The 14,258-nt window shown below is 44.8% G+C and overlaps 1 protein-coding gene across 1 annotated transcript in view; it reads right to left on the reverse strand.

Moving 5' to 3' along the window:
- Positions 1 to 13,660, reverse strand: part of LOC109312877 (cytochrome c oxidase subunit 6A1, mitochondrial) — a 23,718-nt gene extending 10,058 nt beyond the window's left edge. Inside the window, exons 1-2 of the mRNA XM_019539223.1 lie at positions 13,654 to 13,660; positions 5,310 to 5,315 (exon numbers count right to left, since the gene is read on the reverse strand). The gene's annotated coding sequence lies outside the window, so the exon portion shown is untranslated. The remainder of the gene's footprint in view (positions 1 to 5,309; positions 5,316 to 13,653) is intronic.
- Between the last annotated feature and the right edge of the window lie 598 nt (positions 13,661 to 14,258).

Here is a 14,258-nt window from a genome sequence, read left to right on the forward strand (position 1 = left end):
TGATTGTAGCCTGTTGCATCCTTCCAGTGTGCCCACGTCCCCCCACATCTTAGTGTCATCAGCAAATTTGAACAGGGTGCTTTTTACCCCTCGTCCAAATCACTGATGAAGATGTTGAACAGTGTGGGCAATGACCTCGGCCAGTTCCTTTAGAACTCTAGGGTGGAGGTCATCCGGACCGGCTGACTTTAATATGTCCAACCCCTCCAGAAGCTTCCTAACTAAATCCTCGCTAACCCGTGGCCCAGGTGTGCCTCCCTCGGGGCCCGAGGGGGGCCCAGCAGGAAGGTGGCTGTTCTGGTCCCTACTTAGGAAGACGGAGGCAAAGAAATCATTAAACATTTAAAAAGAAACAGACGCTTTTCTGTTTCTTAGGTGATATATCACAAAAACTAGGCCTAAGAGGCAGATACTGCTTTTCCATGTCCCTCTTGCAACACACTGGGCACATCAACACATTCAGTAATGCGCTGTAATTATTGCGCTTTAAGTTTAGTGCCTGTAACAACAGGTACTAACTTAGTGCACTGTAATCAGCACTATTGTGCAGTAGCACCGGCCATTGGCGACATGTAGGGAGTGCATGTGGGTGCATGTGCATCCCCCCAGATTGGCGGTGCACCCCCTGAAAGAAGCACTGCCCGCAGCGCCTTTGGGTGGTTGCTGCTTGTCCCACCCCTGTCGCCACCTGCAGGAGCTCCCTGCTCGACACCCCTACTGCCGCCGCCCCAGCCTCCAGGAGCATGCATTGTTCGTGGCACTGGCACACATTTTTAGGTGATGCTAATGCGCAGTAGACTAATTCTACTGTGCTTCTAGCATCTTGTGTAGATGCACCCACTATGTTTCTTTTTAGTTTATTAGTTGAGATTTTTTTTTTAATGTGGTAAAAAAAATTCTAATGCTTTTGTTGATGCACAGAAGCCTTTGGCAACAAAGGAGGTTGGCACTTCGTTAATAGACTGTAACAGTTCACATATAACTACCAATGATTATTTGATACCTGTAGGGTGGCCTATGTGAAATGTTGGTCAGGTTTCAATTTGCAGTTTATGGGACAGGTGCCCATATCACTAAAATTACACTGTTCTTTGACCTGTTAATGCCTGGCATCATTAGTAATCTTAACAAACTAAGGGCAACATTCTGTTTCTCTTTACACACCTAAGTGGCATATATACAGGTATTGTTGGCACTTACAGTTGGCAATTTACCTTTGCCTGGATAAACTTGTTAACTGCATATAAGGCCAGGTAAATCCCACAGTTTTAGTCACAGAAGAACCATGATTAGCAGGTATCAGAAGCCAGAGGAGGAGGAGGACCCTCCCACCTTTTAGCCCAGTTGTCTTAATATAGTAATTAATACACTTGCCCAAGGAGCAAAAATAATGCATGTTTTTTGCCTGCCCTCACCCAGTGAGGATTGAATTTAACATATACTTGCTTTTTAGTAAGGTAGCCTAATCAGTTTGCCATGGGGTAGTTTAGGAATTGTCCAGGCCTAATTCCAGCCATGCTCTTGAAGCTGGCCTGATGGAAAGCCTAGAGAAGCAGCTATATGAGGCCAAAAGGAACAGTGTGAACCAGAGGGTTTGGACTTACTGATTTGGATGTATCCCTGAAAGAGAGAGGGCCCTGAGTTCTAGTCTAGATATTTCCTCCTGTTGGGGCAGGAGCTCTCTCAGTTGTGCCTCCATTTTATCCAGTAAATGTTAAATGCAAGGTGTAGTGGGGCAGTTTCAAGGGGAGACCTGGAGAAGGTGCTTGGCGGATCAGTCTTAAAGTGGAGGGGTGGAAGTTGTTTTAGCCTAATAGACAGCCTCAGGTGCTTGGCCTCCGTTCCTGGCCCTGCCACTTACCGTGTAACCTCTGATCAAGATTGTTGGCATCTCTGTCCACTGTTGGAGCTTGGCTCAGCTTTGAAGCTAAGTCATATTTGTGGCCTTGATGCTAGGCAACACTGTATATCATAATGGCCTCTGTGGACTTTTGTAAGGGTAAAGTGTGTCAGAATATTACAAATACACCTACTGCTGTCTGTACAGTACTAAGACACCATCCTTTTCTGACCAGTATCAGATTGCCCCTCATATGGAGGGTCCTTTTGCAGCGCAGACAGCTCTTTGCCTGGCATGGATACACACCTTAATGTTAGGAGATATTGCCTGGATGATCTTCACTGGTGCAAAAGTGCTGTAGGACAACTGAGATTTTGGTCATCTATGGTTTAGTTTTCTTGAATCTGATTCCACTGACACTGAATTACAGTTTTAAAACTGGAGTAATGCAGAGGTTAACTGGGACTTCCCTTGGTACAACTGAGATGATAACAGTTACCCACATTTGTTAGGGATGCTGGGAGACTATGAATCTAAGAATCTGGTTTGCTTTCCTATACTTCTGTAACTTGGAAGCACCTCCTCCACTTGTAACTCAGGAGCACATCCTCCACTCTGGAGACCAATCACTGTGAAACCTCTTGTAAGGGACAAAAGGATCTGGACTCGTCCTAGCTTTTGAATAGAATTTTGAAGATGCATTTGGATAAAAGGCACTGTAACTGTGCAGGGATTTACAAATATTATCAACATTGTGACTACTTGACAACTCAGCAAGAGAGCTTAACTTTCTGACAAAGATACAGGGCAGAGTATAAGATGACAAGAGATCTCATATAAATGTATCACCTTGGGAAATCTACTAAGGCCCATGTTTTGAAAGGTCTCAATACTAATAGATTAGGTCCGTTTTTGAAAGGGCATGATGAATTCCAAAGTTTGAAATTCTGGCTGTGTGCATGGCAATGGGAGGTGCTGGTTGCCAAGTACTTTGAAAATCTGGCTCCGGTTGTGGTTATTAAAAACTTGAAACTGGCCTTGAGCTCTTGATAATCTGGCCTTCAGTGTCTCAGTGTAGCTATTCAAAGCTTGAGTAATTCAGAATCAAAGGGCACTTTTGAAAATGTGGGCTTTGACCTTTCAATGGCTTATTTTTCCTTTCGTTAAAGTGGGAATAATATCCACTTTACGTAATGCTTACCTGTTGTGATGCGAGAATATATTAAAGCTCAAAATAAGAAACATTTATAATCTTCAAACAAACACTGTACAAGTCCAGTGTATCATAGTGCAATACTTCAGTGTTCCACAGGATGGCAAACTGGACATTCAGTGGGAAGTAAAGCTCTCCATTTACAGGGGGTTTGGAAACTCTAAGCACATTTATAAACCCTACTGTGGGATTTTCAAAGTGCAGTCTCAGCTTTGTGCATTTCAAGTCTGGGAGGGCCTGACCAGACCTCTAAGCAGCAGCATTTCCAGTGTCATATATGGGAGCTGTTTTCCCTTACAAGTGCAGAGACAGTGATTATGCCTGTGCCTCACTTCACAGAGTTTGAGGGATTCTTCATCTTCTCCCTGAAGCCTGGAAAGCAGACTGTTCAGAAATCAATACCATCTCCAAATCCTTTGTGCCCCTTTTCACCAGGGCATTGTCTGCTTTGGATGTTAAGGAGGAAGGGAAAAAGGGGGCGTGCAGAAAGCCATTGTCCCTTCTCTCAGGAATGATCTAGAAGTACTATGCAAATCTTCATTTGAAGACCCTGGGAACTGGGGGAGGGGTTTAGCTGCAAGCTCAGGAGGAGGGGAACTCTGTGTCCCTGGTCACACACTCCTGTCCAGCGCAAGTAGCTAGGAGGGGATTTTTGAACTGGCAAAAGAAACAGTTTGTGCTTTTTGCACAGATGGGCGGGTTTGTATTCATCCCCACATGTAATCAGCCTGTGTTTTTGTAAATTGTTACATGAGAATCTGCAGGGTTAGAGCATCCAAGTGATATATCAGATTATTAAATCAGCACTCCTCACTGCCCCTGCTCACTCTCCAGTCCTCTTGCACCTTGTATAGACTGGGCTGCACCTGACAATTTCCTACCATGCACTAGTGCAATTCAACTGGTGCTAGTAATAGTGGAAGTGCTGGCATACACTGCTTGCCAGCATTCATATCCAACTTCCTAGACATAGCCTCAGGAAGCTAATGATTCAGCTGTTCAGGAGTAATAAAGGAAAACAATTCCTAGTTCTCAAATTATCACATTGTGGCCAAGTGTTAAAAAGCCCTCTTATCAGGGGTGAAGAGGTACAACTGAGTACCTGCTTTATGAAACCCTACAGTCTGCCCTGCCTTGGCTCAGAGTCTGTGTCACCTGTTTTGTATTAAGACCAGGTCACACTAGTTGCCAGTTTCCTGGAAACTGTGTTGGGTCCTTCTTAGGCCTCACATAAAGGGAAATATCTTCATTGCACAGACAGAAAGGGGGTTGGGGGAGGGAGACTGCCAGTTCAAATCTAGGCATTTTCACGAATGAGATTCAGTGCAGGCAGCCACAGACACTCTTTTCTGTCTTGTTTTCTGCCCCTCTTTTTCCCTTCCCAAATTGGCAACAGCCTTATCATGTATTTTCTGCACTTTTTTAAAACAACAAACTGCAAATATTGCTTTCAAGCAAGACCAGCTCTGTAAAAAATCAGCCTTATTCTCTCTCCTGGACCTCAGGAGGAGCCTTTGCTTCTTAGAAATGACCTAGGTGCACAGGTTTACTCACTCTCATAGGTGGATGCATCATCAAGCCTCATTCTCCACTTCCACTGCAAAACTTTACCATTTTGTTCTGCTGATGTTTACCACTACTCTGTGTAAGTATAAATGAGTATGTTGCCCATATATTTTCTCCCATGCATATATATTTGGGCCTAGATTCTGGTTTAGGTTTATACCAGTATGAACTCCGTTGATTTTAGATAATTTTTTCTGCACTTCTACGGATGTATGCAGGGACCAGAATGTAACCCATTTGTGCTCTCTCACTTATTCTCCCAGTCCCAACTCTTTCATATGTTCACACTCATATCCATGTCCTCTATTTGCCACACACACTGGGCCAGACACTAACACATGAATACATGCTTTGCCTGCATGGGCGCTGGCTCTTTACATACACAAACACACACATTCTCATGCACACATGCAGTCACCCCCTTTCTCACACAGGCATTTACACACATACACAGACTTTTTTAAAAGCTCTTGTTTTCAGAAAGGTTTTATTTATAGGTTCTGCCTCTTGTGAATGTGAAAGGGAGAAAACCCCTCATAGGGTTCCTTTCATGTGTAAATCAGCTTGGGCTGGGAGCACTGGGGTCACTGAGAGGAGGATTTCACTCTTAATTACTCTGAGAGAAAGCAGGCAGGAGGCTTTCTCAAACTAATAGGGTTGTTCTCTACTAGAGAAAGCAGCTTGAGACACCCAAGTCTGTCTTGTATCAGAACCTCTGGAGGGTGTTTCTGCAGAGACTACCTCTTCCTCTTCCTGGAAAGGTGTTGAATGTATGGCAAACCAAGTAGAGTTGAACAAGCAATAAACTGCTGGACTGGGTTCCTCCCAGGACACGCTCATTCTCCCAAGAAGAGCATGTGCTCTTTTGGGGACCGCAGGAGAGGTCAGCTGAGATAGTCTGATTTACTGATTTTTATACTGGCTTTAAAAATCACGTGAACTTGGGTCCCATATACTTGCTGGATTCACTGTACATATCTCTGTCCTTTCACCAGAAGATTCAAAGCACTTTGCAAATGTTAAAGTGTAATTATCAGAATGCATTGGATGTGCTCAATTTATCCTGTCTGTTTTGCAGAAGGAGAATGGAGGCACAGAGAGGCTACATAACAATTTCAATATAACAGAACAAGTCAGACCACAGAATGGAGCCTTAGTTCTGATATCTAGTTCCTCACCCTACTCACTAGACAGAACTGACTTTACCATTACTGAAAGAAGCCACGTTAGTGAGGTGAAATACTCTCTCTTATTGGACCAGCTTACATAGTTGGATTCTGAAGTATCCCCCCAGAGTTGTATAGGGGGTTTAGAGTTGCCCGTGTGGTTAAAGGGCTGAAGATGGAAAGCCTTCTTAGGATGATGTTGTTTTCTGCATAAGATTAGGAAGTAGATGTCATGATTAGTTTGGTTTTTGGTTTTCTTGGTTTGAACTTTCCATTTAAAACAGTTAATTTTGATGTCTTCCATGTTGGCAGAGTGTCACTGTTTTACTTGTGATAGTTCAGGGATAAGAAAGAAGTAATATGTATTAAAGCAAAAACTTTTATTGGACCAGAAATTTGATATTATTGGAACAAATGATAAAAGGTTTTACCAGATTTGGGGGGTTTGGGCCTCAAACTTTTTTAATATGATTATCCTATTGACTTCAAAAGGTCTGTTTGTAAGAGTAGGACAGAGGTGCCCTTCACTTTGAAAAGTTGTTAAAATCAGCTATTCCCCCCCCCCCCAGAAAACAGATTTATTATGTCACCACTGGGTCAGTAACTGTAATGAATCCTGGAGGTCAGCTTTCTTGTAAGGAAATCCAGAGGCTAGATCATCTCAGCAGTTGTACTTGCACAATTCCCTATAAAGTCAGTAGGCTCTCTTTGCACCTTGTAAATCCCTTTGCTGGTATCTCTAAAAATGAAGCCACTCAGTAGTAAAATATTACCTTTCTGCATCACTTTTCCTTGGAGAGTCTTAAAGCTTGTTAGAAGCACTAATGAAGTAAGTCTCATCACTCCCCTCTACATACCATGCTCATCTTCATTTCACAGGCAAGGGGCTGAGGCAGAAAACCCACATGGAGCCAGAAATAGAGCCCTGGAATAGAATAGCTCTCCTGCCCCCTAGTCCTGTGCCTCAGCCACCTGGCACACTTTCTCAGCTGCTTATTGATTGGGGTGCAGCTACAGAACAGTTATCAGCAGTTGCAAGAGAGACATTCACACTGTTGTGCAGCTCAAAAAATCCCAAACATATTTTGACTTCTGCCACCTGATGGTTCCTTCTCAGTATAGCCACTTTTTCCTCTGCCTTTCTGGATGAAAAATTAACATTTTGAGGGCTGAAAATTAACCCCTCCCAGAATATTCATATAGCAAAGCCCTTGTAGAGTAGAGCTGAAATTGGATTAGCAAAGGCTGACTGGAAGAGCTGGGCTGTTGTTTTGCCTCAGAGCACCTGTTTGAGGAAGCAGTCCTAGCCAGCAGTAGTGGTGGGAGCCATCAGCAGATGAGGTCAACAATCTGAAGTGTCTGAAGAGGTCAGAGAGAAATGAATGGGTCATTTCTCTTGCAAATGAAGAGCTGCAGGCTGGAGCAGCCTTAGCAGAGCCCAGCATGTGGGCACTGGAAGTTCCTTTTATGAGCTGATGGAAATGAGAGCTGAAAGGACTTTCCTCATGGAGTTATGTCACTGCCTTTGTTATCCTACCAGCCACAGCTGTCACTGAGGATGTAATATGGAATGGGAGTTCTCCTGGCTGGCTAGCCAAGCAGAGTCAAGGGAAAGAAGGGTTTAAAACCACACAGAAAACATCTGGCTTTGTGGTGTCCTTCAGTGCAGTTCTACATGGAGTATCTTGTCATTATGTTGTAGAATTAACTAATTTCTGACACTGTTTTATATTGCCTTTCACCTGCCCTGCATTCAAGGGTGCATAAATTGGAGGACTTAACTGAAAATACCATACATAATAAGGGGAATAGGGATCAACATGCTTGATTCTGTTCTTGACTTTGTTGATAAATCGCATGTGACCTTGCACAAGTCATATAAGCACTTTGTCCTAATATCCCTATAAAAATACAATGGAAATAATAGTACTCCATTCTCTTTTCTAAAGCATTTTGAGAATTTTAGGTGACACTTTCTGTGCAGAGTATGACTGTTAGACAGCTATTTAAGGCAGACTGTGTCCAAGTGTTTTTTTTTCCTAGACTCCTCCAGGAGTTGCTGGTTTGAAACAATGTTATCCTGTATGAGCACCTTCACCAGCATATGCTCCTTCTACTTCTTTAGCAATAGTAATGGAACTGGTTTTGGTTTGTGATATCCCTGAGGAAGGTTGGGATATCACAAAAAAGCTTGAGGGAATCAACAGGGATTTCAAACACTAAGAAAAACAAGTTAAAAGAGGCCCAGGACCTAGTTTTGTATGATTTACCATTTACCTGCAGGCACCGAAAAGGGGAGGGAAGGGTAGAAACAGCTCCCAAGGAAATCCTTGGTATAACAACATTTCTCTTTGTGGTGTAAAGCTGTGGAAACAACTCTACACTGCTACTTGATGCTCACAGCCTCTAGCATAGAGACATATATCGAAGTGTGGTGAAAGGAGGAAGGGCCAACATGAGAGTGAACTGTACTATAGGCATGGCAGAAAGCCAAAAGATGGAGTAGTCCCAAAATTATTCTACGTTATACAACTTGAAAAGTCTCTGGCTAACTCCATAATCCAGCATGTGAAAAGGTGGCATAAAGCCATTTTAACCATACCTTCCTAAGCTTTGGTGAGTTCAGCTCACATTTGGAGTAAGAAAGTGACACAGAGCTCTGCAACATTACACTGTACATCATTTATATTTGGGCAAAGGGGCATACAATCATAATGGAAGTATTTTATATTCACTTTGCAACTCTGCAGCTGACTGAGAGAGAGAGAGAGGAAAGGACACACACACACAGAATAACCCCATGGCAATTTAAGGAAGGAAATTAGAAAATAAGTTTAAAAGAAATTGGGATCAATTTTAGGTTTAATTTTTTAGTCTTTTCCAAGGGTGACACCTTGTTTTTAATGGCTTATGTCTCCATTTTCTTTGAAATACCTCAAGAGGGCTGTCCACCCTTCTGAATCTGTTACAAGATACTTTAACTGCATGACACAGAGCAGAGCCACCATCATTACACTGCAGAAAGAAGACATATAATCACAGGACTTCTTCAGGGGCTTGAGTCTGTTCTTTGTTTCCTAGAAACACCAGGCTTATTTTCCTCACTTTATGTAACAGGAGCTCAACAGAAAAAAACTGATGGCTGGATCTTTCTGAAGACCTGGGGGCAGTGCCCTGTTAAGTTAAGGATGGGGTTAGCAGTGAGGGCATGAATCCAGGCAGTAATTTGACAGGAGTGCAGTCTCTGGGAATTGCAGAAGCTTGCTGAGTTATTATGAGTTTGAGGAGCAAGCCTGCCTCTTGTGCATGCAAGTCTGCCTGCCTGCCTGGCATTAAGATTTAACTGAGACATAAACAAAGCTGGCAAACCACCAGTGCATGGAGGTCAATGGGCTAAAAGTACTTTGGAGTTTGTAATAGTTTTTTATTGTAAAGAATTAGCTGCTGATCTCTAGTATATAATTAGTATTAGGTGGAAATATGGAATGTGGTGTATGGATTTCAGGCAGGGAACAGGTTAAAACTTTCTGCAAAGCATTGTGTTACACGCAGTCTTTGGTTAAAAGGATCTTTTACTGGGGAAAGCACTGTTATTGTGAACAAGCGTGTGTATTTGTGCATATAAGATGATCTGAAAAACTTTGCTTTGGATCTTTTAAGTGTCTCACCAATTTGCAACGTCACAGTTACAGATACTGCTGCTAGATGCTTGGGAGCCACATTCTGCAGTGCACGTGCATTGAGAGTCCTTGGCTTTGCTAAGTCACACTGCTGATATCCTTTTCTTCACTAGAAGTCTCCACATCTTCAATAACCACATGTACTTCTGCATTTTCCTTCCTGAGGTAGCTGAAACCTTGGGACTGGAAGTGTTTCTGTTTCCTTCATCCCTTGTTTTGCAGCTCAGAGACTTGGTAATTTTCTTGTTTTTTTGTGTTGCTTTCCACAGTATTTACACTGTAGTATGATGGCTTTGTTCTTAGTATGGATATATGAACAGTTTACCATGGGATAAAAACTGATGGGACTTCATGACACATCAGTAGCTCTGCAGCCACTGCCCCAGGAATGCTCCTAACTCTGTGATAAGTGGAAGATAAACTGCAGTAAGTTCCCCCCTTTAACTGAGGACTAAGCTAAAACAGTTCAGCTTGCACTTACATGAGGTAAAAGTAGTGACCAGGGTTCCTGATGTGTGATAACGTGCTGATCCCTTTTAACCCACAGAAAACTGTTCATATGTTCAGACCCAAAGTTACTTTAGGGAAGATTTTGGAAGAGAGAAAAAGCAGTTAGGCCCCCAACTCCTACTGACTTCCAAGTCTAAGCTTTTGTTTTTCAGTGGATCTACCTGTCTCTCATTCCTCTGAAAATCTCTCAAGTTCCTAGAATGGTACAGGATATCAGTTAAACTTGTGTCCCCAAGCCCATTCTTGGTCACTTTTGAAAATTACCCTCTCTGAAATTCTCTTTTCCTTAGGTTGCTTATTAGTGGCATGTATTGGGACCTTAGGGTGAAAGACACAATGTACTGTTACTGTGTGTGCTTCCATCATGTTTATATTTCTAACATGAAAAACTAAGAAAAATAAAATGTAAAACCAGAGCAGTTTCCTTGTTCTCCTCAGTTTCTGTTTGGGATAAGCTTACTAGCAGTTCGATAGTGTAGACAAGTCCTAAAAGGCGTATCTGTGTCAATCCAACTGGGAGCATCTCTTGGATTACCCGCCCCAGGCCATTTCCTTTCTCTTCTGTCTCCCTCTGATTTTTCCTGTTGTAACTCACTAAAATATTCACCTTCACTTGCCCTTTCTCAAAGGGTTACTTTTACCCCTGTTGACTGTACAAAGTTCCTTTTTTCTTGGTTGGTTCTGACCTACTACCTGAGTTTTGTAACCCAAAGATGTTTTCTCCCTTGTATAGAAAATAGTGGCTTGGACTACTCCGCATGTCTCAAAGCAAGAGAGGTAGGATGAAGCCAGAGTTGCATGATTAATGGATGTCCCCAGTGCTGCCATATGTAAGAGTATGTTAGTGTGTATGTTATCAACCCTTTGCATTGTGCTCTATCTTGGCCAGTGTACCTCACTGCTGAAATGTTACAGAGAAAATTAAGAGAAAACTGGCACAAAGAGATTTTTTTCATTGTGCCATCTCCTATAGTGCCCAACCTTTCTGGGCTGTAGGCTAAATGGGTGCTGCAGGGTGAGCCCATGAGCTAGATCCAGTGCACTGAATTGGGCCATGAACCTGTTCTAACACAATCTCAGTGTGCATGTGCAATCCAGCACACAGCCCCAGCCTTGTGGGCCAGATTGGACCCTGGACCTGCATGTACTGAAACTGGGCCTCACCTCTATGTGCAGTAGAATCTATACTTGTCCCTGGCCCTGCATGTGCTGAAATTAGGCCCCAGCCCTGGATCAGGCACACTAAGTTGGCCCCACTGGCCCAATCTTGAGTGTACTGTTCTGGCACGTGAGGCCATGTTATCTGTCTGTCAGCCTTGGAAATTTGGTGGCAGGGGAGTAGTGAAAGTGTTAATTGCCACCACTTCCCCACGGCCAAACTTGCAGACATATGGGGAAGCCTTCAGGCCAGATGACATGGCTCCATGGGCCAGATTTAGCCCATGGGCCAGAGGTTGAGCACCACTGTAATAGTGCAATTCCATATGTGAATTCTGAGTCAAATCTGATGAACTTAACAACAATATATGTGGTTCGCTATGTGTTATTCCTGTTAACACAGCATAGCTATGGCTGAGCAAGCTAGGTTTTGGCTTCTAGTGCAGAACCAGATTCTGTTCAGTTACACCTGTGCAGGTGGCTTGCAGAAACAATGTTACTTCAGGTAATGCACAAGCCCCACCCAATTTGTTTATCAGATCCCAGGGGGAGTTTATAGGCTGCAGATTAGGAAAAAAAAACATTTTTACCTAAAAAATCTAGAGTCACTGAAGGACAATAAACACAAAACCAAACCATGCCATTTTTAAGTCTCCCTTTTCAGAGAAGTCCTACATTTTCAACTGAAGGTGGAGCTAAATAAAAAAAGTCACAGCCCCCAGCATGAAAATGTTCCCTTTGAGCAGCAAAGTTTGTAGGTCTAAAGGGATTTCATCAAGAGTAGGTTCTGGTGTTCACCTGGCATTTGAATGAATAATTTCACACTACCTGAGCATGTTCTCATTCTTCCAGTTCAGGCTTAATGTTACAAAGCTAAACTGTAATTTTTCCAATGTGCCTGGCTGATGTGAGGGCTTGCATTCAACATGATGTCTATCTGTCTGTAACAGGATGGCTTCTGAATGCTATACGAGATCAACTCTAAAACTGAAGAAAATGTTTCAGTTCAGTGACCAGAACCCTCTTGATTTGGGAAGGGATCACCAAATCAGATATGCAGGATCAGAAAACTAAAAAGGGGAAAGAACACATGGAGCATCTGCCATCTCTTTAGCACAGCTGCAAATTCAGGCACCTCTGCAGTTGTCTGTAGATCAAACAACTTGTTGATGGCACCCATTAACACCTTCCCACATAACAATACACCACCAGTATGGAAACACTGATTATTCAACATCAGCTGCTGTGGACAGGGCACTGTGTGAATGCCTGATGTAGTCTCCAAAACATCTCCCAACTCAGCCAAAGACAAAGGACAGGCAGGGACCAGAGAAAATGCTTCAAGGACACCCTCGAGGTGAACTTTAAGAAGTGTTGCATTGACACTAGAATTGGGAAAAACTAGCCTAGGACAGGGCTACATGGTGACATGTTGTGAGGGAAGGTACATCTAACTCTGAGGAAAACTGTCTCACCCTGGAAGCAGGAAAACAACAGAAACGTAGGGAAAGGAAACATGACTGAGAAATCTGTGGTCTGACCCTCCCTTTAACCACCACCTGTGGTGTTTTGCCAGAGAGTTTGTGGTTCTAGGATTGGTCTTCTTAGTTATCAACAGACTCATTTACAGGAGTTTACCTGACCTGTACAAGTGATCATCCTTGACCATGAGGGATCACTGTAGCTGCTGGGGGCACGTGTTGTTCATGGTGATGGCAGATGTCCCTCGTCCCCCATCTTCTGTTTTGGTGGCTGTCAGGTCGCCCTGGCCCACAAAGCAATAGCACAGGGATAGGCAACCCCTGGCACGCGTGCCAGTTATTGGTACGTGGAGACAATTTCCCTGGCATTTTTCAAAAATTGAAGTGGCTGTTCTGGGCTCTTCAGAGTAGCCACAGGTCCCAGTGCCATGGCAAGCACCAGGCGCAGAGTCAGGAGAATACAGGTGGGGACAGTGTCTGCATTCTGCTGACCCCACCCCCTATCCCTGGGCTGCACCCTCCAGTCTGGCCTAGCCCCTGGCGGGGAGGTGTGGGTGGGCTGGGCTAGGACCCAGGCAGGCACTGTGCAGGGCCACTGTGCTGGAGGCTCCCAGCAGGTGGGTATGCCCAGGGCTTGGGGAGATGGATGCCCTGTCCCACCTGGTGCTGTGGGCAAGCCAGACTGGCTAGCCCCTTTGGGAGTAGGGCTGGGCCAGAGACAGGGGCAGGTGCTGCCCAGCTGGGGTGGGGTGGGGTACAGGGTGCAGCCATGAGTGGCTCATCTGGGAGGTGTGGGGGGGGTAGCTACTGCCTCTATGCGCACCCCTGGGGGGCATGGGGCACACATGCCCCAGATCTGCATGTGGGGCGTGGGTAGGCTGCCGCTGTGAGCTGGGGCCGGTGCTGTGCCAAGCTCTTCCCAGTGTGGGGCTGGGTCAGGTTGTGCTCAGGGTGAGCAGTAGCAGCACTGGGAGGTGGGCTACAAGAGGGGCTGCATCCACCCCAACATTTGCCATAGCTCCTCTCCCAGTGCCTCCACTGCCCACCCCGAGTGCAGCCCTGGCCCAGCCCCCCAGCCGGAAAGAGCCCAGTGCTGCCTCCGACCCCAGCCTGCAGCAGCAGCCCACCCTCACCCTGTGCGCAGACCTGGGGGCACCCCTGTGCCCTCCCAGAGTGCATGCAACAGCAGGAGCCACCACCCCATTCCCACAGCTCTATCCCGTGCCTCGCTCCAGGTGTGCAGTGCCTGTCACAGCCCCATCCCCATCCCCATCCCCATCCCTCACCGCTGGGGCCTCAATCTGCGCCCTCCCACATAACAGACTTACCGGCTGGGACTGGCTGCTCTCCACACTGCCAAACTGCACTCCTGTACACCTGCCTGCTGCGCTGCAGCCGCACACATGTATGGGGCATTTATCAGCAACATTTTCAGCCACATCAGCCAAAAAAAGCCGATTGCCAATACTGTTCATTTTCCTTATATTGGTGTAGAGCCAATATGGGACTGGACTGATGTATCAGTGCACCTCTAGTCGTTATTTGTACTGTTCAGCCCATTCACAATATCAGTCTCCCAGACTGCTTTCAATAGTCAATGGGAAATTGATGCCGATTCTGCTAGACTCCCCGCCAATCTGGGAG

The sequence above is a fragment of the Crocodylus porosus genome, unplaced genomic scaffold, assembly GCF_001723895.1.
Source record: "Crocodylus porosus isolate Cpor-Errol unplaced genomic scaffold, CroPor_comp1, whole genome shotgun sequence".
In the NCBI taxonomy this organism is placed as follows: domain Eukaryota; kingdom Metazoa; phylum Chordata; order Crocodylia; family Crocodylidae; genus Crocodylus; species Crocodylus porosus.